This window comes from Mustela erminea, chromosome 4 (genome assembly GCF_009829155.1).
Source record: "Mustela erminea isolate mMusErm1 chromosome 4, mMusErm1.Pri, whole genome shotgun sequence".
Classification (NCBI taxonomy): Eukaryota; Metazoa; Chordata; class Mammalia; order Carnivora; family Mustelidae; genus Mustela; species Mustela erminea.
Window position 1 is genome coordinate 89,348,153 of NC_045617.1, and position 14,140 is coordinate 89,362,292.

The window sequence follows — 14,140 nt, forward strand, 5'->3', positions numbered from 1 at the left end:
AAACATTTCAGCACAAGAAGCAGTCTTCAGTTATGGCCAGACAGCCAGGAATAAGGCCTTTTGCTGTTCTGTGGAATTTAGCAGAGACCCGGTGTGGGTGGGAGATACCAGGCAAACAAAGAGGTCCAGGCCCTGTTTTCTAGTAGCTGCATTCCAAAAAGGAGGTAACATCTCTCAGCAAATATTGACTATATAGCAGATATAAAGCATTCATTAAAGAGCTCTACATGCCAAATATTTAACATTAGGCAAATTTCCCAACTTAGTTGCTGACTTTCCTGACCCGGAAAGACGACAGCATGTCCTTGGCATGTGCTGTCCTTGCAAAGGCTCCAGGTTGGTCTGGGAAGCCCGACTGGAGCAGCCCCTTCCTTCCACCTCTGCCCCTAGCTCTCCTCGCCTTCAACCCCCTTCAGTTTTCTGGAACGCTTTTCATCATTGTACACCCAGGGCCATTTTTGAATCTAGCATCAGTTTATGAAGCACTTGCTGAGCCCCCTGCTGAGCCCACAGACCTCTTCAGGCTGCCAAGGTGAATAAAGACAGAGTCCCTTTCCTCCTTGAGGAGGGCTAACTGGGCCAATAATGGCACAAACATGTAAAAGTGTAACAGTGACATCTGACAACAGTTACAGAAGAAAGAGGAACAGTGAGTGCTGCCAGGGGGAGGTTTGACCTTGTTGGGGAGGTCAGTGAAGACTTCTGTGGGGCTTAAGTGAGGCTGGAAGGGTGAGTAAGCATAAGAAGTGAGTGAGCACCGCAAAGTATCTTCTAGATGTATGGGCTCATGGAGTCACTGCTGACTTTCTGGAGAAAATTCCAGAGGACTGCTGTGGGCAGTAGACTTGGGCGGGGTGGGGGTGGTGGTGGTAATGGAGCTAGTGACAAACACAGATAACTCTTTGGAGAAGTTCTCCTGTGAAGGGGAAGGAACAGTAACTGGGGGATAGGAGGAGGCCAGTGAGAGGTTTTTGTTTTTTTTACAAAGAAACATAAGGTTCATGGAAGAAGGGTCCTGAAAAGGCTAGGTGGGGGGAGTGGGTCCCAAAGCACAGGCACAGGTACAAGGATCCATCCTAAATAGAGCAACATTGCAATGTTGTTGTTTAAACTTTTTATTGTTGCATGTTTTCCAACATACACAAACTATTTGACCTCGGCCCACAGTAACAGATGCATGGTAATCGAAACAGAGGCTGTAAGAAACAGTAAATACGCTTACAATGTACACTAGATACTATTTTCTGTTCTACTTACTGCATTTCAGAAATACTAATCAAGGCCCCCTAAATTAAACTGCATTTTTTAAAAAATGCTGTATCAGCAGGAGAGGGTGCAGCTGTAGGTAAATTTGTATGTTTGGTAATCAGCAGCTGAGTCGGATGGTTTCTGTGTTCTCTATAAAGGAGGCAGTGAGGTCCTCTGCTGGATATGGGAGGGAAGGGTTGGGCTTCTCTATAAGTGTGGGTAAGGTTTGAAAGCTTTGTGGTGGGGGGGCGCCTGGGTGGCTCAGTGGGTTAATCCTCTTCCTTCAGCTCAGGTCATGATCTCAGGTCCTGGGATCGAGAACCACATCAGGCTCTCTGTTCAGCAGGGGGCCGACTCCCCCCCTCCCCCGCCTGCCTCTCTGCCTACTGTGGTCTCTCTCTCTGTGTCTAATAAATAAATAAATAAAATCTTTTTTTAAAAAAAAGAGAAAGAAAGAAAGAAAGCTTTCTGGGAAGAGGATCAGTATGTTGCCCAGAGAAGTGAGGCTGGGTGGTGTAGATTATCAGCACTTGGAGAATGAATGAGGGAATGACTGAGAACCTCCCAGAGACCAACTTAGGGAAGGGACATGGGGTGTGGGGTAGGCCCCAGGGAAGAAGCTGGTGTTGAGAGCCTGACCCTCAGAAGGCAGGGAATCCACGTAAAGCAACTTTTTCAGAAGAGTCTGAGGCTTGTCACCTGCAGTCCCTCGTTCATTCCGCATAAGACTCTTCAGGAAGTTCTATCATGGAGTGCCTGGGTAGTTCAGTTAAGTGCCTAACAGGCTCAGGTCATCATGGGGGGTGGCTACCCACATCAGACTCCCTCCTCTCCTTCTGCTCTGCTTCCTCCCCTCTCCCCTACTCCTCCTGTGTGTGCTCTCTCTCTCAAATAAATAAAATCTTAAAAAAAAAAAAAGAAGAAGAAGAAGAAGAAAAGAAAAAGAAAGTTCTGTCACTTCCCAGGAGCCCCGCTGCCTGTCAGCAGATGAGCTTACCTCCTCTTCACAGAGAAAAAAGCTCACCAGTTGGGAACCTGAACTTGCCTCCCATCTCAATTATAGTTTGTCTGTGAAGATCCACCTCTTCGTCTTTACCTTCTCAACCAAAGCAAAGCCATCCACCTGAGTTTCCATATCCCTTCCCCTTCATGTTTCTGGGACCTCCAGGCACACTCATCCTCTCTTCCTTCAGGATCTTTCCTCTCTCTTCTTCAGCATCTCCTCCCAGCAAGTAGGTTCCCTCAACTTACAACAATTTTCTTTTTGTCCCATCATCCACTTAAGTGGATGCTCTTTCTTCCTTCTCTCTCTTTTTTTTTTTTTTAAGATTTTATTTATTTATTTGACAGACAGAGATCACAAGTAGGCAGAGAGGCAGGCAGAGAGAGAGGAGGAAGCAGGCTCCCTGCTGAGCAGAGAGCCCGATGTGGGGCCGATGCCAGGACCCTTGGATCATGACCTGAGCTGAAGGCAGAGGCTTAACCCGCTGAGCCACCCAGGTGTCCCAGGAGAGAGATAATCTTTTTTTTCTTTTTTTTAAAGATTTTATTTATTTATTTGACAGAGATCACAAGTAGACAGAGAAGCAGGCAGAGAGAGAAGAGGAAGCAGGCTCCCTCGGAGCAGAGATCCCGATGCAGGGCTCGATCCCAGGACTCTGGGATCATGACCTGAGCTGAAGGCAGAGGCTTTAACCCACTGAGCCATCCAGGCGCCCTGAGAGAGAGAGAATCTTAAGCAGGCTCTACACCCTGCACAGAGCCTGGTGTGGGGCTCAATCTCATGACCCTGAGATTGTGATCTGAGCTAAAATCAAGAGTTGGATGCTTAATCAAGTGAGCCACCCAGGCGCCCCTGCAGTCTTCTATTTTTTAAGAACAATTTTTGGGGTATAGGTAATTAGGTTTATTTTCCCCCCAGCTTTGCGGCCATTTAATTTGATATATAACATTGTGTGAGTTTAAGCATACAGCATGATGGTTTGATATACATATGTGTGTATTGCAAAGTAACCACCACAAGAGTTAGTTAATATATCCATCATTTCACATAGTTACCTTTCATGTGTGTGTCCGGTGAGAACTTTTAAGATCTACTCTCACAGCAACTTTCAATACACAATACAGTGTTGTTAACTATAGCCACTGTGCTGTACGTCACATCTCCAGAACCTATTCATCTTATGACTGGAAGTTTGTACTTTTTTTTTTTTTTAAGATTTTATTTATTTATTTGAGATAAAATGAGAGGGAGAGAGAGAGAAAGAGCACAAGCAGGGGAAGCAGCAGGCAGAGGGAGAAGCAGACTTCCTTCTAAGCAGGGAGCCCCATGCAGGACTCGACCCCAGGACTCCAGGATCAAAGGCAGACGCTTAACCAACTGAGCCACTCAGGCATCCCTGGAAGTTTGTACGTTTTGACCATCTTCACTCATCCCTCCACAATCCCTTGCTCCTGGCAACCACCAGCCTACTCCCTTTTTCTATGAGTTTGGTTTTAACCACAGACTTTTGAAACCATAATCTACATATGCTATGTCTACATTTGCTATGTCTTAAAACCATAATCTACATTTCTCGATTATCGTCCCTCCTTAGCCCCTTCTCATCTGACTTCTGCCTCTGTCACTTTATTTGAATGTGAGATTGCTCTCTTCCCCTCTAACATCAAACCCGTTGCTGTTTGCAGCTCGAAGAGCTAAGTACCTCTTTTCGAAGCACAGCTCCTGGTTTTTAGTTCCGTGTCTGTCTCTTATCACTGCTTCTTCTTGTCTCCTTCATAGACTTCTCTCTGCCCACCCGTTAAATACCCGTGAAGTCAGGATTCTCTCCCGGTACCCCCTCCTCATCCTTCTCGCCTCCTTGGCCACCTTACCTTCTCCTAGGACTCCCGTCCACATGCTGACCACCTCTCCATTCCCTGCCTCCTCCACCTCTCTCCTAAGCCTGACCCTGAACTGCCAACACCCTTCTAGCAATTGCCAAGTCACTATTTACTGTCCTCGGAACTATCTTCTATCCAAAATACCTCATCTTAATAAAACAAACAAAAAATACCCCATCTGAAGTAGAGGGCCTAAAATGAAATCCTCCGTGCCCCAGTGATACTCTTTTTCTCCTCTATGTAAGTTTCGAGTCTTTGTTGCTGCATAACCATCCCAAAACTTAATGGCTTAAAATAACAATAATTTATTATTTCTCACAATTCTGTGGGCTCAGCTGGGGCTGGAGTGTTCAAGATAGCCTCCCTCCCACGTCTGGAGCCTTAGTGCTAGCTGTTGGCTGGTGTACCTAGCTTCTCCTGGTGGTCTCTCCCTCATGCTTGGTCTCTTAGCCTGTGGTGGTTGAACTTCAACTTTGCATGGTGCCTGACTTCCAAAGGGGTATAAGCAGAGGCCACTAGGCCCATTTAGGCTTGGACCAAATCGGTACAGTGTCACTTCTAGTGCATTCTTTTGGTCAAAGCAAATCACAAAGCCACGGCAGATTCAAGGGGAGGAGAAACATACTCCGCCTCCTGGTGGGTGGGGCCGGAGGCCTCTAGAGAGAGATGGAAGAAATGGGCCACCATCTTTGAGGGTAATCCGCCATGCTATATAATAGAAATTGTTCTGCTAACTCTTACATGACATTCACCATGTGCCAGGCAGTGGCTGAACATTTACATGTATTATCTTATTTAGTCTTAACATTCCTGCGAGGTAGGAACTACTGCTGTCTCCATTTAACAGACGAACAATTGAAGAAATGACAGTGATTTCCTCAGGACCAAGACCTAGCAAGTGGCAGAGCTAAGATTTGAATCGAGCCATCCTGGTTCCCAAGTCCAAGCTTTTAACACCACCTGACTGTGCTCCCAACGCCACATCGGTAGGCTTCCAAGCAGAAGGTGACGGTGCCTCATTCTCCCTCCCGGGGCCTCACAGCTGCAAGTACTGTCCTGTCTCTCTCTCAGTTCTGGGCACCCCCCTCATCTTCTTTTCCCTGGGCTATTGTTCTAGACTCCCAGCTGGTTCCCTACCCAGTGCCACCTGGCATTCCCCCAGCCCTCCAAGCCTCAGTCAGTGACTGCCCTAAAACTCAACTGTTGAAGTCACTTCACTTCAAACTTCTGCTGCCTCCCTATTGTCCAGTACTGTTCCAATTCCTTAGTGCTGTTACCAGGCCCTTCTCAGCCTGTTCCAAGTGTACCTCCTCAGCCTCCTCTCCCACCAGTGCCACACCACACTCGCCATAACACGAGCACACCATGCTCACCCACTTCTACTTACTCGGCTGCGCTTAGTCAGACCCAACCATGTGCTAGGCACTCTGCAAGGTGCTGAACCCACAGACAGGGGCCCCCTCTGAGTTTACAGCCTAAGTGAGTGATACAGACAATGTGGTGGGATGATACACCCTCTAATGGGAGGAATCCTGGGTGCTAAGATCACCCACAGTAACCTAATCCAGACCAGAGGAATGGGGTGGGTAAGGGGGTGTCTTTTAGAAAATCTAAGCTGAATCTTGAAAAATGAGTGAGATCTAACTTGGAGAAGTGGGGGAAAGAAATCACTTATCACTCCTTTCTGTGGATATTCCTGGAGCACCAGCTATGATCTGGGTACCGTTCTAGGTGCTGGAAATACAACAGTGAGAAAGACAAGAAGTCCCTAGCCTGATGGCCAGGAAGCTAGGAGAGCTCCAGTGCCTCTAGCAATAGAGACATAGCAGTAAACCCAGACGTAAGAAAAAGATGTGTTCGATGAGAGCAGTGCCCTCTGCCCTGGCTGCACGTTGGTAGTCCTGGGAGGAATCCCTGGGAATGGGACTTTGGCACTGGTGTTTTTTTTGTTGTTGTTTATTTTTTCAAAATTATATCTATTTATTTGACAGACAGAGACCACAAGTAGACAGAGAGGCAGAGAGAGAGGGGGAAGCAGGCTCCCTGCTGAGCAGAGAGCCTCATTCGGGGCTCGATCCCAGGACCCCGGGATTGTGGCCTGAGCCAAAGGCAGAGGCTTAACCCACTGAGCCACCCAGGAGCCCCGACACTGGTGTTTTATAAAGCTCTCCATGTGGTCCTAGTGGGCAGCCAGGGTTGTAAGCTGCCCTGTTAGAGGACCTGCAGCACATTGAAGCTGTAAGTGATCAGAGTTGAGCTTGGTGTAGTGAGCCGAGGCCAGACCACCAGGGGTTTCGAAGTTTGGGCTAACATTGAAGTGACTAGGAACTGGGGAAGGATTCTGACAGGATAATGACAGATGCAGATTACTTTTTCCTCCCCACCGTCCCTTAAGAAAGAATCGGGCTGAATGCTCTATGTGGAATGGATTCTCTTGGAACAAAAGTAACCTGATAACCAGTTTGGAGGCTGTCTCTGGAGCCAAGGAGAAGCGGAGGTCCCAGGCTACGATGAGGGGTGAAGAGAGAGAAGGAAGGGAGTAACATATGAGAGATTTAGGAGACTACACAGGACTCTGACTCACTGGAGGTGAGGGATAAAGGAGGGCAGAGAGTTGTGGAAGGTTTTGGCTTGAGGAGCTGGGTCCGTGGTGATCCTGGTGCGAGAGATAGTGAACCAGGAAGAGCATGTTTGGAGAGCGAACTGGTGACTCCATTTGGGACCTGCTTCTTGCTTCCTTGTCCTACTGCCTGTGATTCTCTAATCTCCACATGGGGGCCTTGCCTCCCACCAGACCCATTTTACACACCTCTTCCTGGAAGCCTATCTGGATTCTGCCTTCCATTGGCTCTGGGTGAATGCCTATCCATTTGTGAGGTCAGTATCTATTTATAGATATGTATTCTACAGCTTGGGCTTCTCCAAGCATGGATGTGTCCTGTTCTAGCTGTCTGCCTAGCACAGTGCCAGCTACACAGGAAGTGCCTGATAGAAAGATGTTAAATAGATGAGTTAACAGCTGAAGACGGGCCAGAAGCAAGAGCTCTCCTAGCACTGTGATTAGAAGTTGGAAGGGGCTTCTTGTTCTCATTTCTAGGGAAAGGGACAGACAAAGTCCAGGGCCAAAGGAGGGTATTTGCTGAGCTGATCAGGAAAGAGGCTGAGTTAGAAGCTCTGAAGCTGTTGACTCATAGAAGGAGGGACATATAGTCAGCTACCTAAATTGTCTTTTGAGTATCATTTCAAATTCTTTTTGTGGCAAAGGCATATACATCTCTAAAAAACTTTCCTGTATCTGTCCTTTCTCTTCTTTCTCTTCCTGTCAGTGAAGTAGAGTGTCGGTAATAAGTGGACAGATCTGAGTTTAAATGCTGATTACTAGCTCTGTGACCCTGAGCATGATGCACAACCTCTCTGAGCTCAGTTTCCTCCACTTGTGAAGTGGAGATAAAGAAAAATATATTTCCCCCAGGATTGTTGTGATGTTAAGTAATGTGTGGGAAAAGTACCAACTATTGGGCAGACCTATGGTAGACTGTCAGCTATTGCCAGGTCTCTTTCTGCCTGCCAGTTGCTGGACCTTTGTGCCAGAACATTTTTCAGTCCTCAAGGTGAGTAGTAGAAGCAGAATTTGCTAGGTGCATTATATACTGTCTCATAAAGGGCCCTTTACTGTCCAGGGTTTCTGCAATTCTGGGGATATTTGGGCATATGCTACATGTAAGTAGTCCTGCAAAAGAAAACGAGAGAATCCCAGGAAGAGAGACCTGCGCAAGCTCTGACGAATCCTTTAATATATCAGGATAAAACCTGGCTTATAGTTTAAGGGAAAAATAAGGATATGTGGTGATTCTTTTTTCTTGATAATTAATTCAGTTTAAAGAATTATATTAATAGAGCATATCATTTTTCTTTTTCTTTTTTTTTTTAAGTATTTCTTTAATGACAGCCTTTCTATCTATGAAATCTTTACCTTGGGGAACCACTGATCTTACCTCACTTTATAAATAAGGGAGTGTCAAACAGTTGTATGTTATGTAATACTAATGGAATGTGTCATATTTTCCCAAACTCTAAACTCTTTGACTGTAGACACCCTAAGGACTGTGGTTGTATCTACTATTTTTTGGATCCCATAATCCCAGAATATGGCACCATGCCTAGCATGGGAGGCTGACAATAATTATCTGTTGGAGGAATAAATGAATTGCTCATCCCAGGCACTCTAGAATTCTAGGGATTTATTTGTAGTTTTCAAGGTCCAAAAGCCAATTTATTTAGTTTTTTAAGATTATTTATTTATTTATTTATTTGACAGACAGAGATCACAAGTAGGCAGAGAGGCAGGCAGAGACAGAGAGAATGGGAAGCATGCTTCCCGCTGAGCAGAGAGCCCAGTGTGGGGCTCGATCCCAGGACCTTGGGATCATGACCTGAGTGGAAGGCAGAAGCTTTAACCCACTGAGCCACCCAGGCACCCCGAAAAACCAATTTATTTTTTATCATGTATGTGTATAAAGTTACTATTTAAATTTTAGTTAGTTAGCATACAGTGTAATTTTAGTTTCAAGTGTACCATATAGTGGTTCAGCACTTCCATACAACAGCCCACAGCTGGTGCTCATCACAACACAAGCCCTCCTTAATCCCCCTACCCAGCTGCCCTCTGGTAGCCATCAGTGTGTTCTCTAAGGTTAAGAGTCTGTTTCTTGGATTGCCTCTCTCTCTCTTTCTGTCCCTTTGCTCATTCATATGTGAGTAAAATCATATGGTATTTGCCTTTCTCTGACTGACTTATTTCACTTAGCATTGTACTCGCTAGCGATAATTCACCCCAAATGGCAAGTTTACATTTTTTTTTTTTTTTGGCTGAGTAATATCCCATTGTATATATACCACATCTTCATTCTTTCATCAGTTGATGAACACTTGGGCTATTTCCACAATTTGGCTGTTGTAGATAATGCTGCTGCAAATGTCAGGGTGCATATATCCCTTTGAATTAGTATTTTTTTATTCTCTGAATAAAAATACCTAGTAGTGCAATTGCTGGATCATAGGGTAGTTCTGGTTTAACTTAAAAAAAAAAAAAAAAAAAGATATGGGACGCCTGGGTGGTTCAGTTGGTTAAGCGGCTGCCTTCGGCTCAGGTCGTAATCCCAGTGTCCTGGGATCAAGTCCTACATCGGGCTCCTTGCTCGGCGGGGAGCCTGCCTCTCCCTCTGCCTCTGCCTGCCACTCTGCCTGTACTCGCTTGCGCTCTCTCTCTCTCTCTGACAAATAAATAAATAAATCTTTAAAAATTAATTAATTAATTACTTTTTAAAATTTTTAAGAAAGATTTATTTGTTTATTGTAGAGAGAGAGAGAGTGAGTGCACATGAGAGGGAGTGTCAGAAAGAGAGGGAGAGGGGCCCCTGGGTGGCTCACAGTCGGTTCAGCATCTGCCTTTGACCCAGGTCATGATCCCAGGGTCCTGGGATCAAGCCCTGCATCGGGCTCCCTGCTCAGTGGGGAGTCTACTCCTTCTCCCTTTGCCATCCCCCATGCTTGTGCTCTCTCCCTGACAAATAAATAAATAAATCTTAAAAAAAAAAAAAAAAAAGAAGGAGAGGAAGAGAGAATCTCAAGTAGACTGCCCACTGAGCATGGAACCCAACTCAGAGCTCTATCCCATGACCCTGAGATCATGACCTAAGCCAAAATCAAGACTCAGAAGCTTAACGGACTGGGCCACCCAGGCTTGCCTCTATTCTTAACTTTTTGAGAAACCTCCATCGTGTTTTCCAGAGTGGCTGCAGTAGTTTGCATAGAATCCGAGTTGCTAATGGTATTTGTTTTTATTCATGGAGCCAGTACACTCTGTGAGAGACCCTGTTCTCTATTGCCCAGCAGGGCAGGTGCTCAGCGAGTGATTGAGCCTCTGGCCATGTAGAGATCAGACATAGCCAAGAAAAGATAACCTGAGAACCTGAATGGTAGCAGGAGCCACCATGTACTTCCCTTATATTATCTCCCTTAATCTCCGTGGTAACCTTGCCAGGACCTGTTTGTGCTGTATGTCATAATTTGAAGCAACGATTTTAAGATTGTTTAAAAGATACTGCTGAATTGTAATCCCTGAACAGATATGTTTTTAATACAGACTGTGAGGGGGGTGGTGAGAGGTGGAGGTAACTTTTCTGCTTCAGTTTCTTTCTTTCTTCAGTGTAAAGAGAATAGTGCGACCCACAAGGTTTTGAGATTGTTTAAAAGTTTTTGTTGAAGTGTTCATTTACTAAGATCAAATACTTGTAAAGTGTCCTGGAAGTTGAAAGTTAAATAAGAAGCAAAAAGTTTACTCTTTGTCAACTCTTCTGCCTGGAATTTTTAAGGCCCCCTTCTTTAGTGGGATTTCATTATTTGCCATAAAATGATACTTTTCTGTGAAATACTATAAACTACTGTTTCCATGTCATATGTTCCAATGCAGTAAGATCATGAAATCCATTTAGTGGATGGTGGTCTTTTAAAAATGACAAAAGAGGGGCATCCGGCTGGCTCAGCTGGTAGACCTTGTGACTAAGTTCGAGCCCCATGTTGGGTGTAGAGATTACTTAAAAATAAAATCTTTTAAAAAAAAATGTTGGGTGGGGTGCGTGGGTGGCTCAGTGGGTTGGTCTTCTGCCTTCGGTTCAGGTCATGATCCCAGAGTCCTGGGATCAAGCCCCACATCGGGCTCTCTGCTCCGCGGAGAGCCTGCTTCCCTTTCTCATTCTCTGCCTGCCTCTCTGCCTACTTGTGTTCTCTGACTATCAAATAAATAAATAAAATCTTTAAAAAAAAATGTTGGGTGCTCGGGTGGCTTAGTTGGCTAAGCGTCTGCCTTTGGTTCAGGTCGTGATCTGAGGGTCCTGGGATCAGGTCCCATGTCAGGCTCCCTGCTCAGCTCTACCCCTTCCCCCAACCCCGCTCATGGTCTCTCAAATAAATAAATAAATAAATAATCTTTTAAAAAATGTCAAAAAGATGTCAGTGCATTGTGTTGCATAAATGAGTTTATATTACATGTGTATGTTTTTATGGATATATAACATGACTTGCAAGATAAAATGTATTTCTTTTTATAGGTTACAGTCAAAAAAGTTTGAGAAGATGGTTTTGTTGGGGCGCCTGGCCAGCTCAGTCGGTAGACCTTGTGACTCTTGATCTTGCAGTGGTGAGTCCAAGCCCCACATTGTGTGGAGCCTTAAATATATATATATATATATATATATATATATATATATATATATATTTAAAATAAAAGATAAAATGGTTTAGTGAATGATGCCTTGACATTATGGTGTTCAAAAGTATACTTTGGCATGGGTGAAGGGACATTGTGTCATTATGAAGAGATAGCAGTAAGGAAAAATGGATACTGAGCTAATTCCTACAAAACATCTTCTTAGGTGGGAACCTGTTGGTGCCACTCGTGCTTCCTACTCCTTCCATTTGGAAAAATGCTGGAAGGCTCACTCATAAAAAGTGAAAAATTTGGAGGAGGGAACAATGGCACATAAAGTTTGGGAATGAGTGTGAAACAGGCTATAGTGTGAAGCATTTCTGCCTCTAATAGTTGTGAGTTTTACTCTCTGGAAGGGGCCCTGTCATGTAGTAACTTGAAATGTGCTGAGGCACGAATATGAGTACATCCTAGTTGGCCTGTGGGTAGAGAAACAGTCCTTTATTTAGCTCATAAGGGAGCCACACCCCCTGCCCTCCATCATCTCCATTTTTTCTATTCTTTGGGTCTTTTTTTTTTCGAGATTTATTTTTATTTTGTGGGGGGAGAGGTGGAAAGAGAGAATCTGAAGCAGACTCCCCACTGAGCAAGGAGCCTCACGTGGGGCTCGATCCCACAACCCTGAGATCATGACCTTAGCCGAAACCAAGAGTCGGCCGCTTCACCAACTGAGCCATCCAGGCAGCCCTCTATTCTTTAAGGGCATAATTCCCATAAGGTAATAAAAATTTTATTCTGTCTGGAGAATGACCATGAAGTGAAAGGCGAAGCTTGGTGTAACTGGAGATGTAAAGACCCAGCGAGGAAGACAGCTTCTTGACAAAGCTGCCATTTCCCAGAAAGCCAGAGTCACTACAAGTGTCCTTGTGTTCCCCAAGCTGGCGACTCCTGGAGGTCTCTGGAGGTTGCTCAGGCCGTGCCCTATGTTTTGCTGCCTTTGTAGAGCCTGTGGGGTGAGCACGGATTTGAGGCGGTATTCATTTACTGTATATCCTATGAAAGACAGAGACTTAGTGTGTAGGAATTTTCATGTTTGTTTAAAAAGAGGAACAATTCTATGTTCTATGGGCTATATTTGGTTTTTGCTTATTGATCAGTGTTTCTTCTTCAACGGCTTTGGAATGACTGTGTAAAGTTCTCTGAGACAACCTGAAGTGGTTATGCTCTTTAGGATTCCATATTGTCTGTCTCTGGTTTGCTGAGAGCTGAGGCCTTCACACAGCTCTGGAGGGATAGAGGAACACCTGGGCGACAGGACAGGGGTTGTCAGTGGATAAGTCAGGACCAGTTTCTGCTTCTGCCTTCACGTGTGGATGCTGACTCTTTTGAAAGAATTACAATAAAGTCACTGATGGGTTGACTCATGTGCCCTTTCTCTAAAAGGTATAAACTGGATAGCTGAAGCAGGGAGGGATCACCCCCTCCCTATTCTCCAGTGTTTCAACCTGAAGCTAGCATTCTGTAATGTGCCTGTGAGTCACAGATACAAGGTAGAAATAGGGAACGAGAGGAAAGGGGGAGAAGCAAGTTAGTTTATCAGGAAATTGTAGCTCCTTCTTTATTTAAAAAAAAAAAAAATGGGGGCTGGGATTCAGTCATTTTTGCACCATCGATGTCACCAGGAGCCTGCTTCTGCTCTCCCAGCTCTGCATAGTGAGGCTAGGTGACCCCTTACCTAAATGTGATTAGGTCCGGGGAGAACTTGTCTCTACTACCCCAGCTGACTATAATCAAATTTGGTGACCATTTGTGGAGTGCCTGCTCCCTCCTAACACCAGCTAGGTGCCCTGATACAGTAAATGCTCAATAAATGTTCCTTTAGCATGGAACGTTGATGAAGATGCTCTGGTTGGTCCTGGGGTTGGGGGGTGCTGCAAACGAGGAAAGCATAGTCCTCACCTCCTTGAGTCTCATGATCTGGGGATGAACATGAAGATGATTAGTTACAAGTCAAGCCAACTGCAGTTTGTGTTATAAAGGAAGGAGGAAGAGGAAGTTCTTTGGGAGTACAGTGGGAAGAGGGAAGAGGCCAGAGAGAGGGCTGAGGGAAAGTGAGCAGGAAGGGGAGCTACCAATAGTATTTGCAGAACATGGCGTAAACACCATGTGTGAAGAGCGGAGAGCCGTCAGAGGGAACAGAGAGGGAGGTGGTGAACCATGGGCTGGAGCCCACCTTCATCATTCCAGTGGCACCGGGGCCCCATGGCCGGTTTTGAGCAGGGAGTGAGGCACTGGATTTGTGTATTAAGAAGAGAAGTTGAAGAGAATGGATTGGAGCAGGGGCCGCTGAAATGGTTCGTTGGCTAAGTGACAGGGCTTGACCGAGGCCAGTGGAAATGAAGTGGAGGTCACTCAAGAATGATTTGTACCCAAGAGGCAGTCTGTGAATTTATAATGGGCATGAACCTACCCAACCACTGGAGTGATTAGGTCAGCTGGCCAGAACACAACTTTTAAAATTGAAGTACATTAATAATCAAAGGATTACTTGGTGAAAATGGAGCTAAGGCAGAAGGAGTTGGATGGTCTGAAAGGACTTTTTACACAATCCGTAGCTGTTACTGTAGAGCAGTAATAATGAAGCTTAGTGGGATACTTGGCCTGCTGGAGTGGAAGGAGCTGCTACGCTGGACAGCGCCCTGGAGAGGCTGCTGGGCAGCATACCCGAGGCTCTTTTGGTTGCAAGAGAGGGAATTCACTCATAGGAGAGCAAGTAAAATGAGGAATAATTCTAAAGAACAG

The 14,140-nt window shown here is 45.3% G+C and overlaps 1 protein-coding gene and 1 long non-coding RNA gene across 2 annotated transcripts in view; both read left to right on the forward strand.

The window, feature by feature from the left end:
- The first annotated feature begins 3,613 nt into the window (after window positions 1-3,613).
- Window positions 3,614-11,279, forward strand: LOC116588628. The gene is made up of 3 exons (XR_004285026.1): window positions 3,614-5,117; window positions 7,604-7,742; window positions 11,241-11,279. It is a non-coding gene; the product is annotated as an uncharacterized LOC116588628 (long non-coding RNA).
- Window positions 11,280-11,288: 9 nt separating this feature from the next.
- BICRAL (BRD4 interacting chromatin remodeling complex associated protein like) overlaps window positions 11,289-14,140 on the forward strand; it is a 94,141-nt gene continuing 91,289 nt past the window's right edge. The window contains exon 1 of the mRNA XM_032339996.1: window positions 11,289-11,329. The gene's annotated coding sequence lies outside the window, so the exon portion shown is untranslated. The remainder of the gene's footprint in view (window positions 11,330-14,140) is intronic.